Source organism: Acomys minous, assembly GCF_964271855.1.
Source record: "Acomys minous genome assembly, chromosome: 11".
Taxonomy (NCBI): Eukaryota; Metazoa; Chordata; class Mammalia; order Rodentia; family Muridae; genus Acomys; species Acomys minous.
The window spans coordinates 3,276,592-3,288,690 of record NC_140492.1 but is presented as its reverse complement, the minus strand read 5'-3'; the positions used below and the strand labels follow the sequence as shown (position 1 = coordinate 3,288,690).

Here is a 12,099-nt window from a genome sequence, read left to right as displayed (position 1 = left end):
AGTAGAAGTATCAGAAAAAGGAACATGCAAGTAAGTGAGACTTAAAGCGAGGATGATGCCTGGGCAGTGCCTGGAGGTGATGGAGGACAGTAGCCATTCAACAGAGAGGACTACCAACACCCCCTACACACACACCGCTGATTGCTATCAATAACCCAAATAGAGAGAGAGGTGCCCCAATACAATGTGCAGTTTATCATCAAGTAAGGACCCATCACAAAGTTGTGAGGATGGGGAAAGAAGCAGAAAAATCTATGACTGTCTTCGCAGTTGGTCTTCTAAGTTACACAGGGTGATCTTCACAAGCTCTGCAACGTTCTATTTCAACATGTGAAAATGATCCCTGAAGTGCTGTGCTGAGGATTAGCCTGGCGTAACAGCCTCTGCTTGGGCATCTTGTCGGGACAAGCCCATGGCATCTCACGGCCTGGCTTAGGGAGTGACCCGTCTACTTGATGCAGAGCTAAATAACAAGACAAGAGTAAAAGAGTTAGCACAAGTCAGCGTGCAATCTTTGGATGGATGTCCAGGTTAGGGTACCAAAGGAAGGAAAGGTGGATGTGGGTGCGTGGACCAGACCCCGTAACTCCACCCTGCAGGCAACGCTCTGCTATTTACCAGCTCACTCTGTCAACAGTGCAAACCTGCCTTTGTCTTTCACCCTTCTTTGACAGCAAGTGCTAGGGAATGGTTCTATTGCCAGGAAATGCGTTTGAGGTGAGCAAACTGTATATTGAGTGAGGTGTACAACTCTACCAACAGCAGCTAAAAGAATAAAGTCTCAATTGATTTAGGGAGGAGGAAATGTGACCACCACCCTGCTGGGGTCAGCAGGTACTATGCCACTCACTGACACCCATTGTGTCACCAAGAGGGTCTTAGAATCACTGAGTAACTCAGGAGAGGGCTAAAAGAGTGAGCTGTCTCTAAGCAGAGGCCCGTGTGTCATGAAGCTAACTTTTTAAGTACGCGTTTTCCCATTGGATTAGCACCTACAGACATGCTGGCCACTGGCTACTTAGTATGACCAATTTAGAATAACAATTTTTATTTTCAAATAAAAATTTTAATATTAAATAAGTGGCTTCAAAAACAAGAGAATGACTGCGTGTGGTTGTGCATAGCTTTAATCCCAGATGGATCTCTGTGAGTTCAAGGCTGGCCAAGGCTACATAGTAAGACCTTGAGCAAGGGAGGGAGGGGGGAGGGAGGGGGGAGGAAGGGAGGGAGGGAGAGAGAGAGGGGGAGGCCAAGGATCCACACTGGAGCAGGCTGACCCACAGTGGCAGTTTGCCTGGAACGATGGGATTTCTTAGCATTTTTAGTGTTAAGCCAGGGTTGTCGTCATCCTCCAGAGACCAACCTCCTGGAGGCCACATTTTCACTGAGTCACTTGTGTGCTGTTGATGATCCTGCGCCACCTTCATGAAGGAGCTGGAAGAGCCCTACCATGGCCTTGCCACTTTCCAGGGGGGAATCCTCCCTGCTGGGCATGGCGCAGGGGCCTTAGGAAGCCTCCAAGAGGCCAGTGGCTGCCATCGGTCCAGACAGGGCATTTGGTAAGCAAAGCCACATTTCTTGTGATTCCTTGTCTAACATGACGCACAGAAGCTTGTACCTTGTTCCTCTCATCGCTGCCCCAGGGGCTTCGTGCTGTGACTCAGGCCAGGAGGAGAATTGAAAGCACTGCAGTTTCCATGTTGGGGGAACTAGACGGATCTCTTGAAAATGCCCAGGCCCAGAATGTGAGTGTCTTTTCAGAATTTCAGATACAAATGCAGATTGTAGATTATATTCCATGCAAATTAGACACACCCATAGCTTTCATTGAACTGGAGAAACGAAAGGAAGGAAGGGAGGGAGGGAGGGAAGGAGGGAGGGGTTTAGGCTACCAGATCAGTTACTTTAACCAATTTGGACGACAACCATTAATTGTGCCAATCTCAGACCCCACCACCTAAAAAAAATCTGCTCCTTAAGCCCAGGATGGGAAGCAGATTTTATTCACAGATAAAAGAGAGACTGGGTGACACACAGGAATGTTTTGCCAGTATTGAAAGGTTTTCCTACTCCCTTCAGCTTCAGAAATTTCCAGAAATATACCTAGACAGGTCATCCAGCTATTAAATCATGCAAAACAAAATCTGTCTCCAGTGACTGAAGGCTCATGGAGGACTCCTCTAAAACGTCCTTACTTCCCCTGCGAGCACTACAGTTGTATATTTTTAAATGTCTCCTCATTTGGTGCATTGTGTCAGATTTACAATCACAAAATCTAACTATTGATATATTATCAATTATAAGGAATGAAAAGGTAAACATTCCCACCATGAAGAATACTATCTTAGAATTTAAGGTTTTAAATGTATTCATACTACTTTTGACTACTTTTCCTTTTTTCATTGTCACTATTATTACGTTATAAATTATCATTTTCTTCATATATAAATGAATTTTGGCTCTACTAGACATGAACCTGCAAGAAACCAAACCTGTAAGTGTTTGAAGCTGCAAGGGGTGCCCTGGAACCTATGCAAGCATGCAAACATCCCCTGTGGACCAGCAAGAAAAACGCAGAGCAATGAAACACATGGGTAGAGAATTGGAAAGAGGTGTCTTGAATGGCCGTTTGCTGCCCTGTAGAGCTGGCTTTGGGCAGATCCACCTCTTTGGTTTTTCTTCCCTTTCCTACGGGCAACAGCTAATCATGCTGGTATACATTATGATCCAAGTGTAGTGGATGGAAACATGTTTTTGTTTTTATCTCAAGTGTGGGATGTGAAACAGACTTGTGTAAGGGTGTGTGGTGTTTTTCTGCTGAAAACAGACTTGTGAGAGAACAGGTAATGTTTGTCCACTGGAAGAGGAACGGCCTCTTGAGGGACATGGCCTTTGCCAACTGATAAACATTCTAGTACGGACTCTGTATATATGCCTAAAACAAGAGGCGGGGCTTTTGGTCTTGGCTGTTCATCCCTCCACTTCAAAGATGCTCCTAGAGAGAACCACTCCAGTGAACACTCTGAGGCTCTGGGCTCTGGCGGCTACAGTTGCAGTCACCTTCTCTGAATTCTGGTTTGCTGTTTAACTAGTTTATTGGAATCCTGCTGACTACGCCAGTGTAATTGTTCCAAGGAACTGAGTCTAAAAAGGCCTATTTCTTCTCTTCCTATTAACCTCTTTTCTCTCCCATCTAGGATAGGTGGGTTGGCGGGGGCAGGGGGCGGTAAGCATTAAAGAAGCCCAAATAAAGTAGGTTTGAAAAAGTACAAAGCCTACATCTAAACATCAAGCAGATAAAAAATTTTGCAAGACTTTTATACTTCTGGGAAAAAGAATATCCACATAACTAAAGCCAGTGCTGGAAATAAGCATCAACTACAGAGGATAAGAATTGAAGTCGTTGACTTATGAATTATCATGGCTTCGAGTCAAGGCCTTTCATCAATTCACTGAGCAAATACATATATATTACATATCAGGATACATATAATAATGCAAATAATATGTAGATATGTAGATAGCTTATGTAGGAGCTATGACACTTGTAAGGGGACTTATACTGTGTCCCGTGTCCCTGGGAGACTTTTCTAACGTCCAAGGCAAGTGAGGAACTCCAAAGTGGAGCACAGGCAGTCAGTAAATGCCGGAGTCAGGACAGTTTCCAACAGTGGTCAGTGACGTATAGCAAGGACCGTGGAGGCCCAGAGTGGGGCAGGGATGTGTAAGCTAAGCACCACCCTGGGGAGGCATACCATGTGGGCCAAAGCCTGGACAGTGATAATGAGTGAAAACAGGTGCAGTTGCCTGGCCCAGCAAGGGGCAGGGGGACAGGTTTGTCATCTATGTTCTTGTGACAACGAGCCTGTGTTCCCCATCACTGCCCTTGGACCAGCAAAAGGCATCTCAGCTCAGGGAGCCCGTCCCTCTCTAAGGATGCCTCAGGGGACAGAGGCTCTGGGCTTCCTTCCTTGGACTTAGGGTGTGTAGGAAGGGCACAGGCACAGAGATAGATCCTAGAGGTTCAGTCACTCTGTTTGTATACCCCAGAACTCTCCCTTTAGGGGCTGCTCCCAATATGACTGACTAACTTTTAATGATGATGATGATGGTGGTGGTGGTGATGATGATGATGATGACGACACCAGGACAGACTCTGAGCGACAATGCTAAAACCCCTAATTCTAACCTGGAACTACATCCCGATTCCAATCGTCCCATCAAAAAAAAAAACAAACAAACAAACTTTATTTACCCTTATCTTTCCAACTAGTTGAAGGAAAACAAAACCCATGAAAAAAATAAATAATCACCGTGGCCATAGCGGGCAGGGCTGAAAACTGCATTTGCCTCTTGCAGCGGCGACGTTCTCCTTGAACGAACTCTGACACAGCTGTGGTCCCACTGAGCTTGCTGGTCCCTGCTTCCCTGGGAGCTTCAGACTCTGATTTGCACTCATCTGGGGTGGGAGGGGGGCGAGGGAGGGCAGGAGGCAGGAGGTTCAGGCAGGCTCCTTAACACAGGCAATCCGTGGGTTCACAGTTTACTTAGGCAAGCGGGACCTTAAAATAAGGACTTTGATAAGAGGGGGCAAGGCTTCTCCAGAAGCATGCGAGTGCTCTTTAGTAAGAACTTCAGGCCCTTTTATCTACGGTGCCTGGAGAGCTGGGAGTCCTCGTCGCTGTTCCCAGCCACCCTGTGCTGGTCTGTAGATTTCCTTAAAACCTTAGACATGCTGACACCATGGGCTCCTGCCTCAGATTCCTCTCTTGGTCTCTGTCTGTCTGTCTGTCTCTGTCCCTGTCTGTCTGTCTGTCTCTGTCCCTGTCTGTCTGTCTGTCTGTCTGTCTGTGTCTTTCTGTCTGTCTCTGTCCCTGTCTGTCTGTCTGTCTCTGTCCCTGTCTGTCTGTCTGTCTGTCTGTGTCTTTCTGTCTGTCCCTGTCTGTCTGTCTGTCTGTCTGTCTGTCTGTCTCTCTCTCTCTCTCTCTCTCTCTCTCTCTCTCCTCTCCTCTCCCCCTTCTTCCTCTTTCCCTCCCTCCCTCCTCCTATGTCCCTCCTTTCTCACTCAGTATCTTCCAATCTCTTTCTTTCTCTCTTCATTTCCCTCAGGTAATTCCTACAGAAACTTGTACCGACTTGTTTTTGACTGACAGCGAGAGCGTTTCTTCAACTTGAGGAGCCCTCAGCACCTACCTTTCGGAGGCGTCCTGCGTGGACTGATCACTTCCTTGCCTGGTCACAGTTTCCATCCGCCCAGGAGCCCGCACTGGGCACTCTACAGGTGAGAGGCAGGGGCTTATGTCGGCGTGGGGGCATGCAGCGTGCTGGAGATGTTTCTGAAAAAAGACCTGGCTTCCAAAGGTAATGAAAACATCGTGATTCTTTTTAAAAACTTCCTTAAATCGTTCAAGCCAGTCAACCTTATCTGGGGGAATTTACGAGTGCTGTTTAAGTGTGGAGAAGGTTTTTTTCCCCTTAATGACGGGGCAAAGGGAGGAAAGGCAGTTTTATCCTCGCCTGCAGAAAATAACCCAGATGCAGCGCAGCATGCTGAGGGGCAAAGGGTCTAGAGTCTAAGAGTCACTTTGTTCTCGCCAGGGCTTTGCTATGTCGTGTGGCGGAGGCAGTGAGTGTGTTACTGATTTTCGGTGATTATATACTTCTTTCTTAAGTTCTCTGCCTGTCATTTTCATTTGCTGGTGGAGAAGTCAGTTTAGGTACAAGGAAGGCTGCTCTGTGCATTTCTGCGGTAGGGCAAAGGAGCAGATAGCAGTCTGACTTGAGAAACCGCTGTATTCACAGTGCAACCCATAGAGAATGCTTCTTTCCCTAATGTACACATAATTTCATGTGTATTTAGACTGTTTTCCGCTAATGAGCGCATTACCAGGCAAAACCTCCACTTCAGCCCCTGCAAAGCCTGCTTTTGTCTGTTTCCTACACTTCCGCATTCAGTCGGCTGAAGGAAATAAGAATTTGTTTCATAGACATTTCATGACCTCACAGATGCTTTCAGCCACAGGCTAGAAAACTAACAGCAAATGTAGAAATTAACTTTGGAAAGCTGAAGCCCACACCGTGCCCTGCATGATCCAACATTCTCCGTATCTGAATGTGCTCAGCTCCCAAACCCCAGCTCACTGGCAAGGTCAGAAATAAGCTTAAACATTCCTTTTTGGCAGTCTCAAATCACAGGCTCACACTCACAGGGCAGCCTCTGTGACTTTGGACCCTTCTCTGATCTGCCCCCTTTCATGAAGGTTTAAACAAACAGGTCTCCATCAGTAATAGCAGTGGGTGACACATTCTCTTCAATTTACAAACGTGCTTCAAAAAAAAAAAAATCAAAGTGTCACATAAAACTGGAATGTGCCTTTAAGTGCCATCCATGTGTGAACACTGCGTATCAGGGCAAATTCAGGTGAAGGATTAATTACACTCACTCACACGTGGGTCCCGGGGCAACGCTCTCTCCAAGGGGGTTGACTTAACTAACAGCTCCTTCCTGAAGTATAATACATGAACACAGAGCATGACCCAGAGCTCACGGGTGGGGCTTCCACACGCAACTGGAGACTGACGAACGCTAGCCAGGCCGCCTGTCCTCCCAGCCCTGCACAGGCGAGTCAGTCAGGGAGCCTTTTCAGCCAGGATGTGCACATGAGTAATGTGGAAGTCTTAGGGACAGGCTTAGCTAGCGTGTGCGCGACTCTGCTGGCTTCAGGAGAATGCGTGTTTAACAAGCCCCCTCTCTCTCAGCACTCCTCCCTCCCACCAACGTGCCCTGCCACGTTACAGAAAGCACCACTTCCCGAATTTCCTCACCTCACGCTGTAACCAGTGCGGACAGCTCACATAGGGGAGGTGGGGCGGGGGGGGGGGGGGGGAGCTCAAAAGAATGAGACCACAGGCGTCTCATGCCAGCAGGCCCAGAACTAACAAAAACAGGTTTTTTTGGCTCCTTCTCTCGGGGCTGAGGACTTGCCTCCCACCCCCCCCTTCACGGAAGAAAGCTGGAAAGGCTTCTGTGTTTGTTGGAGAGAGTGTGCATATATGTGCATATGCTGTGTGTGCATGTATATATGTGTGTGTGTGGTACACACGTGCGCTCTTGTATGTGCATATGTGAATATGTGTGTGCATGTATGTTTACGTGTGTGTGTGTGTGTGTGTGTTTCTGTGTATGCTTTGTTATGTTTCCCTGAACGGCAGCATGTGCTGAGGATAAGAGAGCCCACCCATGTAGCTTTAGGCAGCAAACACAGAGGTGGCCTTTCTCTGACTTACACAATGACTGTCAGACACAGCGTTCCCTATGCAGTCAGCCCGCCTGCCTGAGCCTTGAGGAGACCCACTGCTGCCGACAAACGTGTCCCTTCAGAGTGCCAGGTTAAGGCTAGAGTGAATCTGTACGTAACCCCAGGGTCATCACGGCAGCAGTGAGGACAGAAAGTGGGTGCTGCGGAGGGCAAGTGCCAGCCCCACAAACACCTTAGGAGGCTGTAGACGTTTCTTAGGGCTTTGCAACAGTGTTTACACTTTCCTCTGTGCAGCAAATGTGGCAAATGCAGGGTCTCTCATGTCTGTTCTTGCAAATGAAAATGGTTATTTTTCTATATTGCAAAAATAGGAGGTTCCTGTAGGAATTAACATTGGTTTTTACACTGGCAAAGAAGAGTTAGTCATTGGTGGTCAAAGGCAGGAAGCAAAGCAGAAGAGGGTGCTGGCTGCTTGCCCTCCTGGGTTCCCTGCACTTCACCTTTGTCTTCTCAGAGCCACCTCCATTTTCCTGGAAGGAGGCAGTGGCAGACATAGCACAGGAGCAAAGCGAGCCACAGACAGGCCTGGCCTTGTGCCTCTCAAGGACAGACGCAGTGCCCTGCAAAGAGGCAGGTGTGACCCAAAACTCCTAGCTCCTTGCTGCTGTTCAGGTGGCTTCCTCATGCCAATCCCCTGACAGGTAAGGGAGCTTTGTGACCACAAGTTCAAAGCCAAGCAGCTGCAGAAAAGCCAAGTCCTGAGTCCTTGGTAAATTAATGAAGGGACTGGGCTTTCTCCTCGACTTCAAAGGACACACTGGGAGCAGCAGGTGTAAACAAAGGACTCTCAGAAAGAGGTTATTGACTAAATGTTGCTTTGTTGAGACAAAAAACACATAAAGGAAAGAGGGAGACCTGAAGCTGGGGAAAGCACGGGCAGCAGAGTGTTCTCTATGCGGAGTCTCCTGGGTTAACACAGCTTTAACAGAGGGCAGCATGCATTCCCAGACTTCCAATCACACACATTTGGGTTCCTTCCTTAACAAGGGGTTCTGAGAAATGGAGCTGCCTGCATTCCCTCTGATGGGGGCAGGGGGTGGAAGGCTTCAGCGAGGCAAGGGTTAACCAGAACACACTCACACAGCTTCTCTCAGTCACACATAAGAATGAATCAAGGTTGCTCGGCCATGCTCACATCAGAGGCCCACCGGAGGAAAACAGGGGTTCTGATGTGGGGCATAAAAACACACAGGTGCCAAGAGCTGGCTTGAGCCCATTGCTTACAAAGTCGTTAAACGGATAAGTGGAAATGCCTGTGAGTGTCCCCTCGCAGCTGATGCCCCAAGGAGAAAAGCCTGGGAAGAGCTAGCGATGGGAAGAAAACCTGGACCTTGTTTAGTGTTTTCCGTATGACCTTACAGTTCGAACTGAGCACACTCCAGGCTGCTGCCATCCGCACCAGCAGAGACATGTCTGATACTGGGACGCTCAAAATCTCAGTGACAGCTGGATGCTCCTGCTCCGCTTAGGGGTCAGGGTCAGGGCGAACGGCGCCCCAAGCCTGCTGTGCCCCTGGAGTGCTCAGCAGTTCCATTGCACTGAAATTCAAGGTAGGTGAATATGACCCAGAGAAGGAAGAGGCAGGGAAGGATTGTTAGCGGACCTGGGAGGTCTGGGTTGAGTTCATCCCGTTTCGGTCAGAGCTGTCTTGGTGACAAGGCTGAGGGTTATGGAATGCTTGTGCAGTTTTTTCCACTGCCCAAAGCAGAGGCTGGTCAAGATTTTACAGAACTCATAGGTTATACAATACAGGGCTCTCCTTAAGGAACATGAATTTAAAATTTAAAGTTCGAAGGAGGTTTGGAAGAGGGATTGTGCATGTGAGGAACCATGTAGCTGGAGCCTCATCAGTTTCCTAAGATCCTGTGTCATAAAAGTTTCAGTGTGTTGCTGAAGGTGGGGACCGGTGACTGTACGCAAATGGTAGATGATGAGCAGCTGTGGAAAACAAGACAGGAGTATGGCCTGGTGGCTCTACATAGCTGCTCACCAGTGGGGTATGAGAATTCAATCTCGCGATGTCTGGAATGCCTCTTATGTCACTGACATGCAACCCACGGCAGACCTCCACACGATGGCTGGCCCTTTAGGTCTCGTGTAGGCCTCGGGGTAAGATGCAATCAGTGTGTTCCTCTTATAAGGGGGCACATGTGCACACTCTCTACCCAGAAAGCCACAAACTTAAGGTACAGAGAACACTTTGCCAGGCAAGAGCCCAGAACCCGGAATGGCGCCAGATACGCCACCAAGTCATGTCTTCCCCAGTGAACTCTGAGTACCTGGCCTCAGTGAAATGCCTGTGTGTGTGTGGCTAGGACCACCCCACCACCACCGGTTTCTGTGAGTGAGAGCTATGCTGAGTTCATATATCAGTTAGCTGTCATCTTGTAGGATGAAGGCTTGCTGAGCTCACGCCTACCAAATATCTCTCTCCCTTGCGGGTATTTAGTGCCCTCGGGTGTTCGTGTCCTGGTATCTGCTCTGTCCTCATCCCCTGCACTGAGGGATGTACAGTCAAGGCCACACCTTGCTGTCTTGATTCCTAGACTTACCTTATCACATCTGGTGAGCCCACCTGTCAATCATCCCACAGACCTGCCAGGAGGTAGGAAAGTGTAAGCTTCTGGAAGCACCTGGCTGTACAGGGTGGCAGCCATGCTGGAATACTACAGAATAAGAGTCCTGCCGGGTTCTTTATCTTTTGAGAAGGGATGGAAAGGATTTGTAAATGGCTAGCAGTCTATACCATACGCGTGCGTATATATGCAGGTGACAAACTGAGGGCGCTTTAGCTAGAACATTAATAATAAAACTAAAAGTGTGTAAATGTAGCCAGTTCCGATGCCATGTCTTAACACAGCTACACTTTGTTTTCAATAACTTGTTTAATACACTTCAAATCTGGATTTTTAGAAGATTTTATGTTTATAATTATGTGCATTATGTCTGTGCCTGGGTGCTCGTGCACATGGCCCTCAGAGGCCAGAAGATGGCATCAGATCCTGTGGAGCTAGAGCTTCAGGTGGCTGTGAGATACCTGATGTGGGGCTGGGAATGCAGCTCTGGTTCTCCGCAATGCTGTAACCGCCAAGCTTCCTCTCCGGTTTCTATCTCTACGAGGCCTGTGCTAGAGGCTACCTGTAGTTGTGGGATGTCACTCAATTGGTGATAAAGTGCTTGCCTTGCAAACACAGGTCCCTGAGATGCATCCTTAGCAACACACGAGCTGTGTGTGGGCAGCACAAGCCCATAGCCCTCACACTCAGGAGGCAGAGACAGGAAAATCAGAAGTTCAGGGACACCTTCGGCAACATAGTGAGTTCAAGGCCAGCCTAGGAAACACAGGACCCTGTCTCATAACTAAAATCAATAAATAAAGCATAAAGCCAATGGTAAGGAGCCACGCCCTCTGAGCTGCTGCTTAACTGCTGCCACCAAGGTGCTGACACACTACCAACGCTCCCACTGCACATACAGGGTAGGAAATGATTCTAGCCACAACAGTGCTATGATCCTACGCCCAATAGATACTCAGAAATCCAGCTTGCCACCCTGTGCGAGACTGAACACCGCGGGGAGCCATCTCATCTGGATTCCCGGTTGTCTACTCTCACGTCAGGAGCTTTCCGATCTGTTCCCGTGTGCAGAGTCCAAGAAGGGTCCCATGCAGCCCCGCCTCTGCAGGAAACGAGAGCATCCTTGCCCTCCGCTTCAGGAGGTCGCTCCAAGCCTGTAGGTCCTGGTGCTGATACATCAGACCTCCGAGCTCTGCAGGCAGCTCAGCAGCCTTTAGCTGCGACCCAGGCTGCACACTTGCTTGAGGCAGGGGTCTCTTCCTGTGAGTCTTCTGGCCCATGTTCACGTGGCTTCCCTGGAGATGGTGGACAGTGATGGCTGCGGGGTGACAAGGGTCTTGTGGTCCCTCTGAGAGCATTGCAGTAAGCTGTGTCTTTGGGGCCTGAGCTACCTGTGCAGGTGACTGCAAGCGTGCCTCAGGGTATAAAGGGGACCTGTTTGTTCAGTCTGTCCTAGAAAAAGCGTTTTACATTTGTCTCAAAGCCAAATGTCATTTGCTTCTCTTTATCCACTTTGTCTCAAAAGTTTCAAAGAGGTCATTTGGCTAAATCATTTCTTGCATAGATGTTTTCTACAAATCGGTATCAAATACACCAATACCCACAGCGGCGGAATCTCATTACTAACTTCCAAATTGAACATAGCTTTGAACATTCTTTGCATGAATCTGGGAGTCAACTGGGTATTTGCTAGATGCAGTTTGTAGTTTGTGGGTTTGCTTAGGAGGCCCTCCCTCCCTCCCTCCCTCCCTCCCTCCCTCCCTCCCTCCCTCCCTCCCCCCTCCCTCCCTCCCTCCCTTCTTTCCTTCCTTCTTTTGTGTATGAATACTTACTTGCATGTGTACAAGCATGCACGCGTGTGAATGTGTGTGTGTGTGTATACCATGTGACATGGGCGCAGGTCAAAGGGCATCCTGGAGGTGATGGTCTATTCTTCCCATCATGGTGGGTTTGGGAATTAATCTCAGGTCCTCAAGCTCAGTGGTGTGCACCTTTATGTGAGACATCTTGTAGGCCGCATGAGGAACTGCTTATGCATTAGTATTCATCTTGTGGTCCTTCTGAAAGGCAGTGCTCACTCTCCGCTGGGCATGTTTCTAACTTTAGCTGGTTTTTTGCATCCCTCTGCATATCATTGCATTGCCCACAGCGAGGTCTGTAAACTTTCTTGTCTCCTCATGAGGACGCCATCCCTGGCAGAGCTA

The 12,099-nt window shown here is 48.5% G+C and overlaps 1 protein-coding gene and 1 long non-coding RNA gene across 4 annotated transcripts in view; one reads left to right on the top strand and one right to left on the bottom strand.

The window, feature by feature from the left end:
• Window positions 1-1,044: 1,044 nt before the first annotated feature.
• Window positions 1,045-5,327, bottom strand: LOC311609318. The gene is made up of 3 exons (XR_014783349.1): window positions 5,194-5,327; window positions 4,314-4,562; window positions 1,045-1,832 (listed from the first exon to the last, which is right to left on the bottom strand). It is a non-coding gene; the product is annotated as an uncharacterized lncRNA (long non-coding RNA).
• The window catches only part of KCNJ15 (potassium inwardly rectifying channel subfamily J member 15), a 39,983-nt gene continuing 33,037 nt past the window's right edge, over window positions 5,154-12,099 (top strand). The window contains exon 1 of one of the 3 annotated variants that reach the window (XM_084802335.1): window positions 5,154-5,281. The gene's annotated coding sequence lies outside the window, so the exon portion shown is untranslated. Of the gene's footprint in view, window positions 5,362-8,710; window positions 8,870-12,099 lie in introns of those variants that run through there. The other 2 variants (XM_084802336.1, XM_084802337.1) reach the window with 2 other exon arrangements.